At 35.0% G+C, this 23,299-nt stretch overlaps 1 protein-coding gene and 1 long non-coding RNA gene across 3 annotated transcripts in view; one reads left to right on the forward strand and one right to left on the reverse strand.

The window, feature by feature from the left end:
- spon1b (spondin 1b) overlaps window positions 1-23,299 on the forward strand; it is a 153,355-nt gene that overhangs the window by 53,751 nt on the left and 76,305 nt on the right.
- LOC141380940 (uncharacterized) lies at window positions 2,445-7,912 on the reverse strand. The gene is made up of 3 exons (XR_012400346.1): window positions 6,137-7,912; window positions 3,563-5,874; window positions 2,445-3,486 (listed from the first exon to the last, which is right to left on the reverse strand). It is a non-coding gene; the product is annotated as an uncharacterized lncRNA (long non-coding RNA).

A 23,299-nucleotide genomic window follows, 5' to 3' on the forward strand; every position in this document is an offset into this window, starting at 1 on the left:
CAGAAAGTCCTGTCAACACCATTTCTCTCAACAACCCAGAAAATTCACAAGTAGTTAAAAGAAATAAGAAATCAATATTAAAAATACAAAGACACATATTGTAGGAACAACAGGACAACATATAAAAAGCCAGCTTCCAACAGATCTACTTTTATTCCCCAATTCCTTTCTTTGAAGCTGTCAAGTGTCTATCATATTCCCAAATTGATTTTGTTTTCTTCTATCTTGTCCATTTATTTTACAGCTCTTTTGTGCTTTCAGGGCTTTTTCCACATGCTTGATCTCCGTTTTGATACTGTTGGTTGCTTTTACCTGACATGATCATTCATCTTTTGAGGCACTGCGGTCGCTTTGTAACCCTAGAAAGGGGGAATCTGTCTATAGGGGCCCTTTTGAACCGATATGCTTTGTAGATCTGTATGCTTTTCAGCTTTTTAAAAAGTTAACTTTGTAAATCATTCAATAATCTCAAAACGCTTTTTGACTTGAAATATTTTGATTCTGACATCAGAGATTTGAAAAGTTGAAAGTGCAAAATTAAGATATCATATAAATATGCAGTCATGTACACTAATAACATGTTAATAATAATAATAATAATAATAATAATAATAATAATAATAATAATAATATGGACTACCATTCAGAAGTTGTTGGTTTTTTTTTTCAAATTATTGCAAGTAATAGCATTCCTCACTCACTCCTATTAATCCAATTTTTTCTTTTTTTGAGAAATGCAGATGTTTAGGACAATGTTCATGCTGCGGTTTTTCACACAATAAAAGTTAAAGGTGCAGTATGTAAGTTTGAGACCCAGTGGTTGAACTAGGTATTGCTTTCCTGGATCAAAACAAATGCAAGCGCAGGTTGCCAGATTAAGGACTAAAAGGAGCAAGTCTGACTATCAAGCCTAAAGGCTGATTTAAATCGTGTTCTAAATAAAAGCGATGGCATGCAGAAGGAATATGTTCCATATTAAAAGGAGTTTTGTTCTAACTAACACCTCATTGCTACACTAGAAATGGCTTCTATTTCTTGCAGCTGAACAACAGAAAACTGACAATGATCACCTCAGATAACCTCATGTGCTTTATTGAGTGTTAAATGCTAACAACGTCAGTTGGAATGCCATTTTACATGACATTTATTGCCAAACTACTGAAAGCAGCAGCAGATACAGTAGTTCACCCCAGATCTTGAAAATAAAATAAACCGTTTGAAATTAAACTTTAGAGCTGTGAATCCAAACCAACACATATCAGTGATTCAGCATCCACATTTAATAATGTTAATTAGATTATAAACCTTACCATTTCATAAGTGAGTGCGTATTCTGTGCTTCTGAATGGCTGTTTTTAAATTTCTGTCATGTTTCAAAAAGCCAAATTGCTTATCACTGCAAATTTCATCATGTAGTGTGTTGTTAGAACACAGGGTTACAATCTAATCTGCTCACCTAATGTTTACAGCCACAATATTTATATTATTTGCTAATTAATAACCTCATGTGGAACTCTGAATCTGCGTCTTATTTTGGAGTCTGCTACTGTCCACCGGAGGTCGCATTTTGGTCAAGGGCTTAGCTTTGAGAGCCATCATGAGTGAATGAATCAAATATGCGGTTTTCCAACAAGGCAACGCGGGGTGCTGAAATATAATTGGCTAATGTGGCAGTGTGTGGGTTAAAAGAACCAAAACAAAGAAAGCATTTCAGCATGCAACAGACAATATCAAAGCAGAATAGCATTGTTGACAGCATTGTTTTTCAGATGAACAAGAATGTTCACTTAGCATGTTTCTTAAATATCTGCTAACATGTTATGGTGTTTTTACGCTTTAGAAGAGTCAAAAACTTTCACACAGTACTATTATGGTAGTTAGAGACTCAAAACTAAATACTGAATATGCCTATATTAGAATTAAAGTTTATTCTATAATAAAATTATTATATGTCCTAATTTCAAAGAAAATAGCATTTGTTGTGATTGAAAATCATGGTATTTCCACCAAATATTGATTTCTAAAGAAGAAAAAAAGATACAAATAACCCCAGTTTTGTTTGAAATTTGGAAGACATTTATCAGTAGATGAGACAATAAAATAAAATAAAAAATGTCTTACTGAAACGCATCAATATAAAGGGTAAATCTGAATAAGCTGAGAATTTCATGCCATTTACCTTTTTTACCATACCTGTGCATATTAAGGGAAAAAATAGGTGAAACAAAGTGTTATTTAAAAAAAATCTATGATCAAGACAATGACAGGATAACACAAACATAATTAAACAATAAATGCGAAGTTGTTTTCTTTTTAAATGATGCATTTTCTTTCTGGTGTTTTACTTAATATTGCAATCTGACAACAATCTTCACATTCTCACTATCCTCCAAATGAAGTGCAAGCTATCTGGAAAATAATAAAGTAATGGACTTTGGTAATGGAATAATAAAACATACATATTATAAATATAAAACCATTTTGTTTTGGTTTATGATCACAAATGAACTATCTTTAAAATGGTCCAGCAATTTAAAAAAGCAGTCATATGGACTTCTTTAATGATACTACAGTATTTAATGACCACTTTTCATTATTCACTTTCTTTGGCAGAAAAGAGTATTTTTTTCATTTTTGGATGTACTATTCCTTTAACATGTTTACAGTTGTGCTGCAGCATACTTATGATCATTTTAAAGCTTTTAGCATGTAATGCTATTTCAGACTCCTTTAGCGCATAATTTTCCCTGTTATACGCCTGAAGGAAGCGGCTTCCAGAAACATTGCAGCGCCACAAGCATCCCACTGTAAAATCAGTCATCAAAGCCTTTTCCAAAAACCATCACACTCATTTACTGTCATTTTTGGCAGGCATCATTTCACCATTAGGCACATTGCTTTCGGGAAGGCAACAGCAGAACATTCTCAGCAGAAAAAAGCTGAGCCGTGCGAATAAATATTTCAATCAGAGTCTCTTCTGAATGCCAAATCGTGACAATAGACAGGAGACATATGTATTCGACAGCACTGCAGAGAAGCTCACTAGTGTTCTCTTGTAAGTAGATGCTCACTCTCTCTCTATTTTTCATTGATTTACTGTAAATGCATTCAAAACCTGTATACTATTTTCAGGTCAGTTTGAATCCTGACGAATTCATAATAGGACATAAAATAGGATTTTATTTATTTTTGTACTGAAACTACATTGTGCCCAATAACAAATTCTTAATAAATGAATGTGAAAGTATTCAATATTTGAATTGTGGGCACAAATGCCAGAGGTCAGAGGAGAATGGCCAGATTGGTTCAGCTGATAGAAAGGCAACAGCAACTCAAATAACCACTTGTTACAGCCAAGATATGCAGAAGAGCATCTCTGAACACACAACATGTTGAACCCTGAGGCAGATGGGCTACAGCAGCAGAAGACCATACTGGGTGCCACTCTTGTCAGCTAAGAACAGGAAACTGAAGCTGCAATTCACACTGGCTCACCAAAATTGGATGATGGAAGATTGGAAAAGTGTTGCCTGGTCTGATGAGTCTCCATTTCTGCTGTGACATTTGGAGGGTAGGGTCAGAATTTGGCATCAACAACATGAAAGCATGAAATCAAAAGAGTTTTATGAAATTCCATTTAAATTTCAAACTCACCTTTTTTACTGCCTAAATGTATGAAACTTGCTTATTTATGTCTACCATGTTCATGATTATTAGTTAAATCAATTTCTCTAAACGTATGCTTTTATATAGCTTAATAGATATTATAAGCATATTTTTGACATCTAATCATACACTATATGCAAATATGACACATTTATTCCATTTTTTTCTTTTAAAATGAAACGTTTCTTGAAATATAAATTAACAGCAAAAAAGTAATAATAATAATATAAGTCTTAAATAGGGCCGCATAACATTAGAATATATCTGATATTGCAATATTTAAATTTTCTGCCATAAATACTCCATGATATACAAAATACTGCATGAATACTTTGTTTCTAGTCAACATATCTAAAAATTCTTAGTAAAAATTAAAGTAAAATTCCAATGAAAATAGTGTTTTGTTTTCTGCTTTATTTTTTTACTTTTACTTTCAAGTTGTTCCTTAAAACAAACAAAACTATTCAAATCTGTGAGTGGGGCAAGTAAAATAATCTTAGTAAAAAAGTGTTTTTGCTTAGAAATGTGATTATTTGGAAAAAAAGACAAAATTTCCAAGCATATATGTTTTTTTTTTTCATAAATCATATAAATTTTGCATTAATACAGTAATTAAATACAATTCTATAAATCCTAGTCAGGTTTAATTCAGATTCAACATTGCACATCTTGCGATATGACTATTGCGATGAACACATTGCCATATCAATGCTTAAACAATATATTGTGCAGCCCTATAGTCTTAAAGTACTGTCTTTGTATGTCTTTTCTGGGTCAAACCAAAGAAAATGCTACTGTATATGAGGGTTAAAATGGGTGGGGAAATAATTCTATAACTGGCTAATGCTTCTAATACGCAACAACAAAACAGCTTTGCTGGAGTATCATTGCAGTGATAAATTATACCATTATCTTGTTTACGACTCTAGCACGGTGGCTTTACCTTTAAAACTCAAAGTCATGTATAAACACAAAGTCAAAAGGTCTTCTAAAGCTGTAATTTTCTTCCCCATAGCTGCTACATGGACAGAGATTGCTATCTTTTCTCAGTCTTTTTTTTATTGCCAGGAAGAATTCAAATAATCTTTTTCCCCTCTTTTTTTTATGATGATTAAAATATGTCATTTTCTTTTCTCCCAGAGTCCCGTGGTGAGTTTTGACCTTGAGCTTACGGTCCACATTTCCACAGACAAGTTTAGCTTGGAATAAAAAAATGAAATAGCATTATAACATGCTTCAGTTAGTTAATGAGGCGAACGTCATGATTGCAGACCTATCATAAAAACCATTCCTCCAAGGTCAGATTTTGAGTTTTTTATTCAATGATGAGACGTCAACAAACACAACAAGAAGAGGTTTTGAGGCAGTTTCTTAACCATTGTTGTCCCGTCTTAGCGTTATGAATCTTATTATCATCTCATCTCATCTCAGCGATGATATATTTATCCCACAATCTATCAAAAGCACAGTGTGAGGCGAATGGGAAAGTGAATGAAATGTGCTCTCCACCCCGAAGAGGACAGGATGCTTCATGCTTTTGGAGCACAACAATGTACATAATTGGGAAATTGCTATTCGCACCATCAGTATGGGAGCTCTCTACAGTATTTACATACTAAATATATAACAAGATAGTTCTTTGTGCCGTATAGGTGGGTGTTTGCTTGTGCCGCTTAGCAATCTCGATTAATTAGTGTCTGTATATGCTAATTAAACATTGCAGCTTTGATATGGATTTGATGTTTGGTTTTTTGCTGACCCACTGAACATGAAGTGCTTCTTTTGCTTCTGTTAATTATCAGCTGAAGCTGCCAGGCATCTACTGTCAAAACTGCTTTTCAGTCTGGTGATTATATAGTGATGCTGGGGGATCAAATGCACTATTTTAGGGAGTGTAAAAAAAAGTTTTATGTATTTTGATTGTTCACTTGCTTAACTTTAAAACATGTCGTAACAAGCTACCTGCACAAATTACAGGTTTTGTCTTTCTCAACTTTACAAATTTAGACGACAAAAGCTCTTTAGGGCCTAAAAATGCAAAGATTTGAAAAGTTAAAAAGTTTGAATGTGCAAAATGTAAAAAAAAAAAAAAATTAAAGATCATGTGCTGTGCATCTGGAAAGTATTCATAGCGCTTCACTTTTTCCACATTTTTTTATGTTACACTTTTTATTACAAAATTGATTAAATGTTTATTTCCTCAAAATTCTACACACAATACCACAAAATGACAATGAAGAGTTTTTGAAATTGTTGCAAATTTATTAAAAATATAAAAGCTGAAAATTCATATGTACATAAGTATTCACAGCCTTTGCTCAATACTTTGTTGATGCACCTTTGGCAGCAATTACTGCCTCAAGTCTTTTTGAATATGATGCCATAAGCTTGACACATCTGTCTTTGGTCATTTTTGTCCATTCCTCTTTACAGTTCCTCTCAAGCTCTATCACATTAAATGGGAATTGACCGTGTACAACCATTTTCAGATCTCTCCAGAGATGTTCAATAGAATTTAGGTCTGGGCCCTGGCTGGGCAGCTCAAAGACACTTGTTGTGAAGCCACTCCATTGATATTTTAGCAGTGTGCTAAAATATTGCTTATATTTTCAGCTTATATTGCCGGCCAGCTTTAGGAAGAGTCTTGATGGTTCCAAACCAAAAATCTTCCACTTACAAATGGTGGAGGCCACAAAGCTCATTGGAACTTTCAGAGCAGCAGAAATGTTTCTGTAACCTTCCCCAGCCTTCTGCTCAGAATATACAAAAAATGTATGGCATAAACATCTTTTGATCAATTTAGATGCCTGACTTAATAAAAGTATGTATTTCCTTTAAAAAAAAAACACACACAAATGCATGCAAATGTGGAATTAATGCACATATAGCTCATCAAATGAAGATATGTAGCATTTCATAAGGTTGTTAGTGTATCTTAAGCTGTAATTGAGAAAAAAATACACCCTTCAGCTTCAGCTAATTAATTCATTTGATGCTAATTCTTATTAAAGACACTATTTTTTTATTCTCGCATTGAGTTCTTCAAAAAAGGATTTCAACTGATTTGCATTCTTTTGAACATGTTAATGACAGCAATTTTGAATTGGAACGTATGCACGTTGTGTTAGCTTGAGATAAGTTTTTCACAGAGTTCCTCATTAGCATTGCAGGTCATCAACAAAACAACAAATTTTTTAAGCATGCGGTGTTCAAACTGGCAATTATAGATGAAGTCAGTCCCCATGGAAACTATTCGAGCAGACAGATTAATTTTCTCTCTGATTCGAAACTCTCAATCTTTCTTGGTAGTGTCCTGTCAGATCCAACAGAAGACACTCTTTTGAGTAAAGACTCCACTTGGTGTTTGGTGCACATCTTTTCTTGTGCTGCGACGACAACATTCCTAATGCCTAATTCCCCAAGGCCGAGCTTGTGGGGCTTTGGATGAGATCCATCGGATTCTACCACACCGTCCCAAAGCTTCTGCTTGCTGGGTCCATTGTCCGTTCCAGCACAACCCTGGCTCGGCAGACCCTCGCACTGTTTAGAAAGATGTTTCAGCGATTTAGCTGAGAACAATTGTCTCGTTTCAGTCGACTGGCAGGTTTCAGGTTGCCTGTCAGCTTTGCTTTGAATGCTGCGTGAGACGTCAGCGTACGAAATAACAAAGCTAATGCTTCTTCTGGCTTTGTTTCCAACAGGCATTATAGATGTAAAAAAATAAGAACAAGCATCGTGTTTCTAGACTCCTTGTGAGCAAATATGCAAAAGTATTTAGAAAAGAGATATAAAAAATGAAACTGATATCAATTTACTCAGCATCAGGCAATCAAAAATGAATGTGATTTTTTTTTTTCGTCAGCAGGATATGCAAGCAAAAGAATTAATATCCATGGTTCCTGGTGATGTAATGAGGTCTAATTAGGTGAAATAATCAAACGATGCAAGAAACTGATCCTTATTCAAAATGATATTAACAATATTATTATTGATAATTTCCTGTTTTGAAAATGTTATAAAATTATTCTGGCAACTTAAATGTTTTAATCTAATCAGCAATTTAGATTTTTTTTAAAGTTACAACAATATATTAAACTATGTAGTGGAAGCAGACCCCTTAAGTTATTTTTAAAAGTGTGATATTAATATTTAATAGTTTTTGTCTCTGGGAAATGCACATTTGATTGAGTTGGTATCAAGAATTTGATTTCATAAAAAAATAAAATAAAATAAAAAAAATCAGCACCATCTGTAAAAATAGTAACCCTAACCCTAATCTCATATTTTATGCATTTATAATGCATGATACGTCACTACCATGGTAAAAAAAAAAAAAAAAAAAAGAGTAGTCTATATGGTTTTAATTATAAAAACAGTACATGTATTGTATTAAAAGTACTAAAAATTGCACTACAGCAGATATGACTTAAAAATATACCATAATATATGTAATTTCTCCAGTAATATATTTTCTTTCTTCAAAAATATTTTCATTCATTTTCCTACGGTTTGATTATCAGGGGGTGGAATGAACCACCAACTATTCTGGAATATGTTTTACGCACTGGATGGTCTTCCAGCCACAACCCAGTGCCAGGAAACACCCATATTGTAGCAAAATATTATGCTGTTTTCTGGGTCAGTGCTGTTGAGAATTTTTCTGCTTTAAACTGGATTAACATAGGCAAATGGGGTTGTTGAAATAACGCATAATTTACCTGATCTCACACCATTATTTAGTGGTCACATGGTCACGACTGGTCAGTGTAGTCTTTTCTTTTGGGGCAAGCTGATAAACGGCCTGTGTGATGCGGTTTAGATGAGTAGCTCTGTTTTATTCCACTATTGGTGCGTTTGGTGTAGAATATTTCTCATACAGCAGAGAACGGCAAAAGCTATCACTTGGTAGTCCCATCAGTGCAACCTCAAGCAAGATTTAGTCACACTGGCAGGAAAAAAAGGTCGCAAAATGTGAACATTTAGTCACAGTTTGAAGCCCTGTTACTTGTGCTTATCTTGCAGCCTATCATTATGCGTGAGAAAGCGCAGACTGCCATGAATGCTCTCAGGACCTTTTGCTGAGGCTGTGGATTAAAGGTAATAATGTTGCAAATAATATTCCGTTTCTTGCACTGACAGATTTTTTCGCTTGACAGGGACTCAGCGTATCATCCAAAGCCGTATAGATTCAGTTTATAGATTAATAGATTAATAGTTTATAGATTAATTTTAGTTTATAGATTATAAATTAAGTGTTTCCTTTATGTTATATTGACTTTCAAAATGCCGTTTGAGGAATTAATGAGGACCATTCAAGTCTTTAAATTCTCCAGAAGCGCTTACTAATTGACTGGAAGTGTAGCAGTTAATTTTTTTCTGCTTGTGTTGTTTTTTGCATAAAGCAGAGGAAAAGGAATTGGGATTTATAGTAGCTAATAGGAATCTCAACAAACACATAAATAAGTCACAGCTCAAGGGACCCAATTCTCACAGCTTTGGGGCCAAACAACAGTTTCTCATTTATTTATTCAACAATTCCTCCAAATCATCTTGAAGATTTTGGCATGTGTGACGATAAAAAGCTTTATTTTCATAAAGCTGGCTATTAATACACACCCCTTGTTTTTATAACCCTAGTGTTTTGAGGGTTTAGGGAGAGTTGGGACATTGGCCGCGCAAGCACAAAATGAACCCTCTATTGATGTGCATATAACTTCTATCATCTCTACGCCAGAATGCGTGTGTGTATGTGGCAACCTGTGCAAGCACTGCAATCCAAAGGTGCCCAGGACTTGTGTTCCCTTAATCCATAGGATCATGTTGGAATGTGAAACATCTGGGGTGGGCTTTGCTGTGATAGCATGGACTAAAGCCTAAGATCTCCATACAAAGCTCTTTGTCGCATTGTAGGGTTGGCATCTGAGTCTTCCAAGCACCCCTAGTGTTTCCAAATATTCTCTTCTAATCCTGAGAACCTCCAATGATCATTTCCAACAACCTCTATGAAAACACCCAGCTGTGTTGGGAAAGCTGTTATGAAACTGAGTTTTATAGAACATAACCTTAGGATACTTCAAATTTAAAAGGAGTCCTGGGTAATTAGACGTAGTATAATATAAGTTATGTGTCTTACTGAAATATGTAGAAGAAAACTCAGGAACCCATGGAAAATCCTCATTCATGCAATAGCAGGGCCGCAATTATTTTAGATATGCATGTGGTACAGTCTGCTATTTGTATAGCTACACTTAAAAAAAAAAAGTAAAAAAAAAAAGGGTCAAATGACTGGCAGCAGGGCTTCCAGAGATATTTCTTTAAATTACAGAAAATAGCCATTTCAGAAAATTACAAACAAAAAGTGTAAAAATACAGAGCATACTTTACGGTCAAAATTCATTTAATTACAGTTTATTACTGTTGAAAATTTGCACTTAAACTGTGAAAAAAAACAGAAAAAAACTGTCTGAATAAAAAATGTAGATTGTGACTAAATGTGTCATTTTACAGATTATAACTGTAATGATACAGACATTAACTGCCATTTTAATAATTATTTCTGCAATTATAGATTATTACTGTCATTACACAAATTATTACTGTACATATATAATTTATTATTGTAGTTATACAGAATAATTAATGTGACTAGTTTTTTACTTTATTATTTTTATCATACAAATTAAATATTGTAATTATAATGAATATTGCTGTAATTATATAAATTAATTAATGTGATTATACAGATTAATTTGTGTAATTTTGCACAAAAGCTCTAAATATTCCAAAGAATTTTCCACTTTTAACATGCCTTTAAAACAGAAAAAAGTTTTTAAATAATGATTAAAAAAGCTTAAGTACAAATTATTCCATTATGATTTTCTGTTATGAAATAAACTTATGTTTTGCCAGATCCTCTCATTTGAGCCCATAGTTTACCTGTGCCACAGTTGCTGAATCAATGTGAAATATTGTCGGTTCATCGCTTCTCAAATCTGATCTGAGTGTACTGTTCTAAGAACTGAATAACTCTGCAAATGGGTTTATTTCGAGTCAGTGGGGGGTATCAGGCATAAAAAGGTTGAAAAGTAAGTAGTTTGTGGATAGGTGCTTACTGGAGACACAAATAGTTTCAAAAGATTCAGTTCGATTTGGTGAACTAGTTCAACTGGTTCGTTTATTAGATCCGGCTAAAAATAACGATTCGTTTGCCATTGGAATTTCTAATACTTGAATAATATCCGTTATTGCGCACGAATGTATTAAATTATTACTTTAAGTCTCTGCTCAGGTCATATTTAATGTTGTCACCATGATGCTGTAATGTCCACTCATTGTTTTTGTCATGGGAGCAACAGCAAAGACTAACTATAGGCTTGATCTGGCCAATGGCATCAGGATTACAGACTGTAAGGTGCTGTACGGGTCAAACACCTGGCAGTGTAATGTAAATAGATTTACTTCTAAAAGGTATACAGTAGACTAATGTATTAAATACATTTACAAAGATGAAAACAAAGGACATGCCGACTCAATGGCGCAGTAGGTAGTGCTGTCGCTTCACAGCAAGAAAGTCGCTGGGTCGCTGGTTCTAACCTCAGCTCAGTTGGCGTTTCTGTGTGGAGTTTGCATTTTCTCCCTGCGTTCGCGTGGGTTTTCTCTGGGTGCTCCGCTTTCCCCCACAGTCCAAAGACATGTGGTACAGGTGAATTGGGAAGGCTAAATTGTCCATAGTGTATGAGTGCGTGTATGTGTGTGTGTGGATGTTTTCCAGAGATGGGTTGTGGCTGGAAGCGCATCCACGTTGTAAAAAATTGCTGCATAACTTGGCGGTTCATTCCGCTGTGGCAACCCCGGATTATTAACGGGACTAAGCCGAAAAAGAAAATGAATGAATGAAAACGAAGGATGTTTTTGCCATAATTTTGGTTAGTTTCAGTTTTGTATACAATACAGTTTCAGTTAGTTTTAGTTTTTAAAAAACTCTCTTTTTTTATTCTTATTTCAGTTAACAAAAATGTTTTTCGTTCGTTTTCATTAACTATAATAACCCTGTTCCCAATTCTTCAGCATTCAACTGAGCACTTAAAAAAACACTCCCCCTCATTACTTAAGGTCTAAATTTTCTGAGCACTAACATTTGCTTTTCATAATTAGCACTTCTTGTATTGTCTCTTCTTGTTGAATTGCTGAATGCCTCCTTTGTAAGTCACTTTGTACAAAAAGCATCAGCTAAATGATGCTAATAAATATTATATTTAATATATTAATGCAATATAATATATAATTTATTATATAACAAAATATTGAATAATATATTAATGCAAATGCGCAAAAGGTGGATATAGAAGCAAATGGCATGGAATGTGCAACACGTTTGCCACAAATGCACACAATTCACCTCATTTGGATCTTCCGGCCAAGCACAAATAATTCAGCTTGAGTGGAAAATAAGTGAAAAACATCCTGCTTGTAAACTAGAGTTATGTGGTGACCTGGGTTTGGTCAGAATCCAACATTTATGCAAAAGCAATACAGTTTAATAAAGTAGTGGTACGTGGTTATGTGGAAAGTGTTTATTGAGACCTTGTTCTTATTTGCCATTTTTTTCTCTATCAAGATCTGCCAACAAAAGTGAGTCAACTGTGATATGCATTTAAAAACCTCATTAACAGTAGTTCAGTGCATTTTCATACATGCTAATTTCTGTTGTCGCTCTCTGTGTTTTTTTGGGGAGTTAATTAATAGCTGAATCCAGTTGTCACTAAAAAAATATATTATATATTAGGAACCAACAACCAAATTATCTGCGGGCTGGTTTGTGCAATTTTTATTAAATTTTGACTCAATGAGACCCAGTGAATTGCCAGAATATGAAAGTCCCATTCCTTTATTTTCTCCAATTAGAGCCCTTTTAGCACTTTGCCTTAATAGAGATGTGGAAATATAATTAACAATGACACACTCTGGATGTAGAGGTCAACGTAGCAGTGCTGATTGGGTGTATTACACGGATATGGAGCTGTGCTTTCTTTGACAGCGATGCGATACCTTTCTGCCTGCCTCAGGAATTAGAAGATTATCCCCTGAGCTGCTCCTTGTGGCTGCATGTATAGATGAATTTTGACTTTAGTCATTTCCTGTGTAAATTAACGAATGACCAAGAGAGAGAGAGAGAGAGAAATATGACTGCGTGATATAGATAGAGAGACTGATTCCAGTTACATTATCAGGTGATAATTAAATCCAATCTTCAGCTATAATAAGAAGCGATAGAAATGGCAAGTGAATTAAAGACAAGGATACAAAATAGCATGTGAGGGTTTCTTTTTTTTTAACATTGCTAGTACCAGGTTGAGCCCTTTTTTGCTTTCAGAACTGACTTAAAATGTTAGTTCACTTAACAAATTAAAATTCTGTCATCATTTACTCATCCTCCACTTGTTCCAACATTAGTTTCTTTCTTCTGTTGAACAAAAAAAGAAGTTGTTCATTCCTACTATGAATGCCAATGGCTACTGTTTCTCCAAAATTTTTCTGAATATCTTGTAGAAGAAAGAAATTGCTAAAAGTTAAGAACCACTTGAGTGTGAGTAAATGATGAGGAAAGTTTTTGGTAAACTATCACCTTTTTTTTTTTTGCATTTTGCCGCAAACTCAGCAAGCTGCTGGAAAGTTCCTCAAAGATTTTAGTCTATGTTGCTGTAAATTTGTCAGGTGCACATCAGTGAGGCGAATCTTTTATTCTACCAGATCACAAAAGCTGCTCTGCTAGAATGAGATTTGGTGACTGTGGGGACAATTTTTAGTGTAATGAACTCATAGACATGTTCAAGAAACCAATTTAAGATGATCTGAGCTTTGTGACATGGAACGGTTTCCTGATGGAAGTGGCCATTACAACATGGCCCACTGTGGTTATATAGGGATGAACATGGTCTGCAGCAGTGTTCAGGTTGCCTGTGGCATTTTAATGATACTCAGTTAAGTACTATAGAGTCGAAAGTGTGCCTCAAAAAACCCTCAAATACAGTACACCGCATGACCCTTTATTTCTTTACAGGCCCGGATTGGCTAATCGGAAGGACTGGGAGTATTCTCAGCGGGCCAGTCCTTTTTTTGGCCGCGAGGGTTAGGGTTACGGTGTCTCTAGAAGCCTGCACTTTTGTTTGTTCGTCCGTTTGTTTGTTCTTTCAACCGTCGCCTAACTCTTTTAATTTATTATTTTACAGCAGCTTCACTCTTTTTATTTATTTTCTTGTAGCCCCATGAGCAGAAAGCAGCCTGCAGGTTAATGATGACGTAATTATCATTCCACTTCCCAACAGCGGCACTTTGCTTAGCTAAATCATTTATTAAGACGAAAAGAGACAAAATTTTGATAATAAAAAGTGCAAAGTTGGCGCTGAAAAGGCCAGAATTAAAAAAGCTGAGTATATTTTTAGTTAAAACCAGTGACAGCGAGAGTAAAACATCACGAAGATGATGAAATGGCCGGTAAGTTAACATTAGGCTAGTTAGAAGCAGTGCAAAACAACAATGTCTGCAAACCTCTGAACTTTTTCTCGTACCGTAGCTCTTCAGCAGCAGCAGCCTCTTGTCTAGTTTGCTGCTAACAGTGAAGAGCCAGGCCCGTAACACTACCACGCACCAGTCATGAGCCCAACACACTATAATGGACTGGTAAGATTGTCATTGAGTGAATATAAGAATTCAAAAATGTTATATTAATGAATATTACACCTGCTCAATGAAAAAATGCCATAATGAGACAATTAATGAAATCAGATGATTCACTACATTAATAAATCTGACTTAACTTGATCAGAAAGCTGAAAAGGGAAAAAAAAAAACATGAAGCCATCATTAGAAAGTAATACTGTGGTTAAAAATGTCTGGCAGATAACAGTGCAACACTTGTTTTATTTTTTATTTGTGTTGAAGGAAAGGATATCTGTAAACAATTTTGCATAGAATATATATTCAGATATTGCTGATAGGACATTGTGATGTTTTAAAGAATAGTGTTGGAGAGCTACCCTTTAAAGTTTTCAGATTTATGAAAAATATTATAAAGTTATAAAGCAGCTGTTTCCTTAAAAAGACGTGATAGTTTCATTAGAAAATTCAATACATTTAGTTTTGATCATTATTTTATACATATAGCTTAATATATAATTGTAATTATTTGATATTTTTTCATTTCAAGTTTTGGATATTTATGAGTGCTAATTTTTACAGAAGATAGATTCTGATACTGTCAAAATTATATTGTGTCAACTGTTCGAATAAATCTTCACTAAAGTACTGAATTGGAAATCGTGAAGTCGTGAACTGAAGTGGGCCAGTCTAAGGCTTGTAAGTCCCACCCTGGCCCTGGATATTTAGCAAGATGATCAATACTTTTGTGCTGTTTACACCAATTCTGAACATTCTACTTCAAATGTAGCAGAAATTAAGACTCTTTAAATCAGGCAACCATACTGTATAACAATTTCCTATAGACCAATGTTAATGAAAAAATACCAACAGTATAGCTTCAGTTTGCTGTTATCATCTGACAGCAGTGGCATTGTTGTGCTCTTCTTCTGCTGTAGCTCATCTTCTTCAAGTTACTAAGTGATTTGTGTTATGAAATGCTCTTCTGCAGACCTCAGTTGTAACATGTGGTTCTTTGAGTTGCAGCTGCCTTTACATCTTGCCATTCTCCTCAGACCTCTTGCATCAACAAAGCATTTTCACTCGCATGATGGCCCATTCGCTTTAAACCATAGAGGGTTAGTTCACCCAAAAATGACAATTATGTTATTAATTACTCATTGTTATGTGGTTCCCATTTCTCAAGACCTTTATTTATCTTTGGAACACTATTGATATTTTCAACAAAATGTGAAGTCACATGCTGACATCCATAGTAACATCAATGCACATCACAATATATTGACACTGAGGAGAAAAAACTGTTGAATGAAGTCACTATTTTAGTTTTATTTGCACACAAAAACATTCTTCCTAACTGTCCTATTAAGTCCCAGACGACACATGGATTGTTTTGACAATGTTTTTGGCGCCTTGTTGTCTATGGATGGTAAGGGAGCTCTCGCATATCATCCCAAATAGCGTATGTTTTTGAGTTTTTAAGAACCTAAATGTCATGTTTTGCATGAGCTATGCTTTTAAATAACACTTTTCTCCTTTCTGATGCCTAGTTTGACCTTGAACAAATCCCCTTGACCACATCTACAGTAGGTGCATACAGTGAATACACTGAGCTGCTGCCATGTGATTGGTTGATTAGATATTTGTGTTGATTTGAAGAGGTGTACCTATAAAGAGTATATCTCTACTAGTTGGTTTTTGGGCTCTGTTGGTGTGAGATGAGGCAGGGCCGCCCACCGTGTCCTTCTTCACTTTTCGTCTGAACCCCACATCTCCGTTTCAGAGGAAATTGCTGCAAACCACTCGGCCCCAAGTCTCCCAAGTCTGTCGAGCGAGAAAAGCAAATGCTAAGCACTCACATCTGACATGTTACAGGATGTGCTCTTTGCAGTTTTCTTTTTTTTCAGTCTCTGAGGCAACAGACTTTAAAGGGAATCTTAGCTACCATACAACCCTTCAAAGCCTACAGCCTCTCTTTGACTACTTGAATTGAAAAAGAGGCATTTAAGATTTGGCTCCAGCTCTTGCCACAGTCTAAAAATATTTTAGGCAAATGTAATATTGAGGAATAAAAAACATTTAGATTTTATTTTTGCTCCCCAGAGTTCCATAGATTCCCAAGTTTGTAACTTTTTCTGTGCTTTCTCAAAGCATACTTTTCCAAAACCAACACGTATACCAAGAGGGTTAAATTTATTCATTAACTTGGGTTCAAGTAGTTCTTTGTGCTATGTTTCCAGCATGCACTGGGGGCATCAATTATTAATATGGTTGCACTGTTTCCAGGTTTGATTGATGCTGTAGTTGTTGATTGTTCTTTAACTTTCCTTTTGTAGCAGTCAAATGAATTTGTTGTTCGGCACAAAACAAGTTGATTATTATGCAGGTCATTATGATTAACATCAAATATTCACGTTTATATATGAAAATTAAAAGTATAGCCTTGTCAGTTAGGTTGAAACTTTTCTTTGTCGAAAACATATAAAATGTGTAGTATGGAAAATTTTAATGTATTATATAAATGTTGCAAACAATTTGAATAAAACTCTTTGGGCTCTATTTTAACAATCTAAGCGCAAAGTCTAAAGTGTATGGCATAAAAGCTTTAAGGGCATGTCCGAATCCACTTTTGCTTTTTTAAGGACGGACAATACACTTTGAGCCCTGGCACATGGTCTAAAATGGTTGTGCCTAATGAGTTATGGGTGTGTTTTGAGCATAACTTGCATTAAACCAATCAGAGTCTTATCTGCCATTCCTTTTAAGAGCCATGACGAATTTGCTATTCACATAGCAGACTTTGTAGGTGGAAAAACTGAACGCTTCACTAGTGAGAAAACAGTTTCATCTGCAGCGTGAAGATAAAGAACAAGCCTCCTCCTCCTCCTCCAACCTCTCCTCCAGGCCTCTTTACTTTTCTTTTACTCTTTATTGTACTTTACTCCTTTACTTTCGTGAATAAGGAAACTGTGTTGGACACACTCCACTGAAGACATCTATTAGCCTACGTATTTAATTTTGTTCTTTAAGCACAAAGTTTTTTTCAAAACTATTTCTAAATACAGAATAAAGTAACAAAATTAACAAAGTGTGGTCAAAAAACTGAGTTATATCGAAACACTTGTCCTATTCTTATGCCCTATAAGGTGATGCATACGTCTCCAAAACCCAACAGGTGGACAAATCTAAACTTGTTTTTTTAAAACAAATATAAAAATGCTTATAATAAATGCTAGAAGTATTACTAATAATAACATTATACAAATGTAAATTGTCATGAATGAACTGACAAAAAGTCATGGAGGCAAAAAGGCATAGAGGCAGTGGTTTTTATATTTATGTAGAAAAGAATAATTTTTTTAACATTTTAATCCTTGAATTTTGTTATTTGTAAAGACATTTGTGTATTGCTGTACATTTTGTGTGTATTAAGCAATGTGTATGAGTTTAATTAACATGCCCTGTGCTCTACTTTAGTCCTGCTTTCGGTTGGTCAGGTACATGTCTTTCTCATTTCCTCAAAATAGCAACGTGAGCCTTAACACTCCTCTTTAATAGACTGGAACACTCATGAGTCCACAAAGTGGCACAAATGGATTTGCCATTTAAACAACGTGCAAAACGTAAAAATTAGGGTTGAGCTGGTCAGAAAATACTAGCCTTATTCCGCCGGGTGTATGATAGGGGTGTATTTGACAGGATCATGGGTGTCAAAATGTGTTCCTGGAGGGCCACAGCCCTTCACAGTTTAGTTCCAACCCCGTTTCAACACATTTACCTGTAGGTTTCAATAAAGCCTGAAAATTGCAGAGTTTGAAACTTGTGTCTAAGGGTGTGAACTTGATTGTCCCTACTTGCCCTTTTGAATGTTCCTTTCATGTTCCCGTTTTACATGTTATAGCACATAGTTTGTTTAACGTTGTTGCTTCACCACACTATCCACGTTTCCTCCAGAGTTTTATGTAATTTCAGGTGTTTCATTTTTAATTTTGGGATTTAAACTGAGGTTCGGCACTTTCACTTTCAATCTGGAACGTTTCATTAATGCCTCCTTGACAAACTGAAATATTGGATGCAAGTATGAAGTAAGAAATGGGGGAAGAGCGTTGTTTTAATGAAGTTCGACACCACATGCCGAATAGGAGAAAAAACCCTTTGTATTTTAATATAAAATAATAAGTTAATAGTAAATAAGGACTCAGCCTAAATTAGTTTTCAAAATAGCCCTAATAGCAATTATTACAAATTGTAAAAATTAATATTTAATCAGATCTAAAATTGCTAAAGTGGAAGGATCAGAAACCTCCAACACAATCGTTTTGTGATTTCCCCTTTTTCCTAAAGTTCAAAAAATGTAGACATTCTATAAGAGGTTCATCTTAAGAGTTTGAGAAAATTTGGAATCTATTAAAAAAATATTTTAAAGAAATTGTAAAGAGTTCAGATGCAAAAGCTGCTAAACGCCACTTCTGCCAAAAATTAGCTAATGACATTGAGTGAATGCTTTAGGTTCGTAGTACACCATTAACAAATATATTTGCTTCTAAATCATATAAATTGCAGCCTCAGTGGATTCAGAAATTACAGTTTGTTGGCAAAAGCCGCTAAACGACACTTGCCTCTGACATCAAAAGCCGCTATATCCCGAGAACCAATCAGAAGGCGCGAATCAAATCATATGTTTTCAATGTAGCAGCGCGCTGATATGCCGGCTTAAACTATGCATTTTGTTTTATGTTATTTCATATTTCCTATACGCCTGATAAGCTTTTTATATTAATGGACAGTGCACAGAGATTGATGTTTCACAATGTTTTTTTCACTACATTATTTGAATCTTAGCTTTGCTTACAATGTTTGCAATATTTACATTGCTCTACTGATATAAAATCTAAATCCCAGATTGTTAAGATTTAATTTGTCAGTTTTAATGTTGTTGATTAATGCACTTGCTTGACAGATTTCAATCATTCATTTTCCTTTTGCTTTTTCCCTAGTTTATCACAGTGGAATGAACCTCCGCTTACTTGATTTATATATTTTTAATTTGAGGTGTTTTATGTTTAGTAAAATAATTTATGATTGCATCTTTAGTGATTTTCAACTAATTACACTGTCTTTTCCCAATAGGTGGATTTAGCAGGTTTTGACGCAAAAGAAAATTTACCCTGTTAAAAACCAAAGAATTGTCTAAAATGACATTTAAAAAAAAGGTATTTTATTTACTAGCTAATAACCTTTTCAATACATATAAAAGGAAACTTTTGAACCTAATTAGAGGAGCTTGATAGAAAATGCTCATTTACAAGAAAAGAGGCCAATGGACTTGCCAGGTTTTGCATCTGAACTCTTCATGTTTTCTTGTCAGATGTAGAGTCTTTGTTCCAGCAAACTTCTTGTTCATACTCTAAATTTTAATTACAGTGTTTTGTATGAAAACACTGTATTTTTGCTTTGTTTTAACTTTTATTGTACGTGCTTACAGTATGCAATGTGATTTATTAATTCATTTAATTTATTTGTTTTATCATTATTTCTGTTCTTTTTTGTATTACTGTCATAAAATCCACAAGTAAAGATAAAATATTAATCATATTTAATCTCTTAATTTAAATATAGCTTTTAAAGAAAACTTGTATAGTAACTGCTTTAATAAAATGATAAGAAGCTAAGGCTGGGCGATATGACAAAAATGCTATCTCGATAATTTTTTTTCCATATTGAACGATAACAATATAAAAAAAAGTACCGCAGCAATAACTGAAGTCACAAAAATTAGAGGGTCTGATTGAATAACATAACATATTATCGGCGATAAATTTTTGGTGGCTGAAAAGTCAGTACATCTCAAATATCAACACACATTTAGATTTCCATTGTTGTACATATCTGCTGTGTGATTGGCTCTTAGATTAGACCAGAGCTTTTTGTTGTTATTGACATAAATTTTATCACGATTTGATAAAATATTGTTTATCGGCCCAGCCCTATAAGAAGCCATATAAAAATACATTTTTAAAAGTGATGCACATCTAAGTTGTTTTTTTCAATCAATCTAAAGCCTCAAATTCTTTTTGTGGTGACCAGCCATAGTACATCCTTATTGTCCCTGCAGAAATTAGCATGCCGTGAGCCATTTCAGCAGAGTATAGATGTGTAAAAAGACCGTCTGGCGATATTTCAGCATTCAGCAGACTCGCACGGTGTTTCACAATGTTCATTCCCCAGAGAAACAAGAGCTGGCTCTCCATTCCAGCATCCAAAAAGAATGTCTAGTGCTCTCGTATTGAGATTCAGATCCCAGTCCTGGTCCCCGGACTCACGGTACAGTGTTCATAACCCAGCACTTGGACAAAAAAAAAAAAAAAACACAATAAAGCCACATTATACAACGCACTTTCTTTAATTCATGAGGGATCCCTCATAAATCCGTTTTCAATAATGGGCCCTTTTCCCTGCCTTGTTTTCCTTATGTAAATGAGACCTCCACGGCGAAAGGGCCGACTGACAGTAATCTTGGGTAATTTGGTTTTGCGGTTGCGCTTCGGGAGGCCTGAAAGAACACATATCATTCAGAAGGAGGTCAGACGGCGCACAAAACAAACTGACAAGGCCAAACACACACACACACACACACGCTGAGTGACGACTGACTGACAGCTGAGGAGCTGAAAAGGCCAGTGAAGACAGCAGACGATTAAAACAGAGCTGTTAGCGTTCTAGCACTCGTGTCAGAGAAATGCTGAGGCACATTTGAATGATCAGTTTTGTTGAGCGATGGCAGGTCCACACACCTGCTACACACTAATGACTTTTAAGCAGATTCGAAAAACAGCGAAAGAGTTAGAATTTGATATTTTAGGTATTGTAGATTATATTGTATTTTAGTTATTTAGTGCATGTTTTTATGTGCAATTTGTGTCTATAAGATCCCCTATTATGTGTGCTTGAACATTACCATCCATGCAGTGTGTAACAGAGCTCTAAGTGAAGTTTATTTATAAACTAATTTCGAGAGGATCACAAGCTCATGATTGCTAGCAGCTGGATCAGCATTATCCAATTCTCAATGCACCAATCAGACGACTTCTAAGCTACTACAAATACCCTGGGTTACATTCCACCGCTATCTTCGTTTTGAAGAATCCCCCCTTCCACCCCTACTCCTCCTTCTTCCTAGATGGGTGACACGGTGGCCCAGTGCTTAGCACTGTTGCCTCACAGCAGGAACGTCTCTGGTTCCAGACTTTACCAAAAAAGGAATAGACGTTTCTGTGTGGATTTACACTTTCTCCCCGTGCTCACGTGGGTTTCCCTCGGGTTCCCCAGTTTCCTCCCACCGTCCAAAAACATGCAACTTAAGTTAATTGACTCATCCAAATCGTCACCATAGACATGTTTCTAATAAGTAACGGGAGGGAGCCCCGGACTCGAGGATCTTATGAGCTCAGGGCTCTCTCCCGGGACAACATGCCAAACAAGCTTTATAATCAATCATCAGCTAAGTGTGAACTCTTGAAGTGAATGAATGCATCTTAAATCAGTGATCTTCTTTCTGTGAGGCGACAGCACTACCTACTGCGTCACCGCGTCGCCAAATATATTGTTTGCTATAATTTAATTAAAATTGTTTACATTTAAAATAGCCGATGTTGTTTAATGTAAGATGAATTCACAATTACATTCACTTTAATTTGTTTATTTAATAAATTTACATGCAACTTATTTCATCTGTATCATTTAAAAAAGCAATTTATTGGCAGTTTATTGTAATTTATTTTTTAGAATTAGAAGTTAAATTACATTTAAATTCACCAAATTTATTGACTAAAATTAATTATTTTATTAATTCAAATAATTACATTAATTTTATTTAAGTGGCGTGTAGTTTTATTTCAACAATTTGGTATGTAAAGCACATTGGAAAAAGTATGTTTTGATCTAGACACAATTTAATACAATTTGAACAACTGCTCTTATAAAATCATAGTTAATACACTATATATTAAAATTATCATGCTGGGTTTTACATTTTTACCCCATTTCTACAATGTATTGTTATTGTATAAAGTTGCATTTAAATTAATTATAGTTGTTTGTAGACTTTTAATATCAGAATTAACATAATCAACATTAATAAAAATAAGCAGTATTTGATATACATTACTACTTCAAAATATTTGTAATTTGTCCAAATAGCATGTAACCAGCATGCAACATTGACCAAAAACATGGAATTTCCATATAAAATGTATCCGTGGTCACGTGGGTTTCCTCCGGGGCATCACGGTGGCTCAGTGGGTAGCACTATTGCCTCACAGCAAGAAAGTCACTGGTTCGAGCCTCGGCTGGGTCAGTTGGCATTTCTGTGTGGAGTGTGCATGTTCTCCCTGTATTGGCGTGGTTTTCCTTCGGGTGCTTCGGTTTTCCCCACAATCCAAAGACATGCACTGTAGGTGAACTGGGTAAGCTAAATTGTCCAAAGTGTTTGTGTGTGTATGGAGGTTTCCCAGTGTAAAATATATGCTGGATAAATTGGCGGTTCATTCTGCTGTGGCGACCCTAGATTATTGAAAGGGACTAAGCCAAAAAGAAAATCAGTGGATGAACTAACACTGGATAGAACTGTATTATGTGTCACTTTAAAATATCTATCATCACACCGTGATGCTATATAATTATCATGTCCAAATGCAATGTAGCCAGCACACAACATGATATTTCATTAGTAGAATGTCTAGGGGGGGAAAGGTATGTGTTGATATATTGTTAGTCTAAGCCAGTGGTTCTCAAGCTGTGGTACATGTATCACAAGTGGTACGCAGGCTTCCTTCTAGTGGTACGTGGAAGATTCACTGAATAATTCAAGTAAAAAAATTAACACACGTTTAACCATTTGACGCGTACAATAACAATAATGTGATCAGGAAATTGATTTTAATAGGCTAAACTTTTTTTTTTATGTTTGTTATGTATT

This window comes from Danio rerio, chromosome 25 (genome assembly GCF_049306965.1).
Source record: "Danio rerio strain Tuebingen ecotype United States chromosome 25, GRCz12tu, whole genome shotgun sequence".
NCBI classification, from domain to species: domain Eukaryota; kingdom Metazoa; phylum Chordata; class Actinopteri; order Cypriniformes; family Danionidae; genus Danio; species Danio rerio.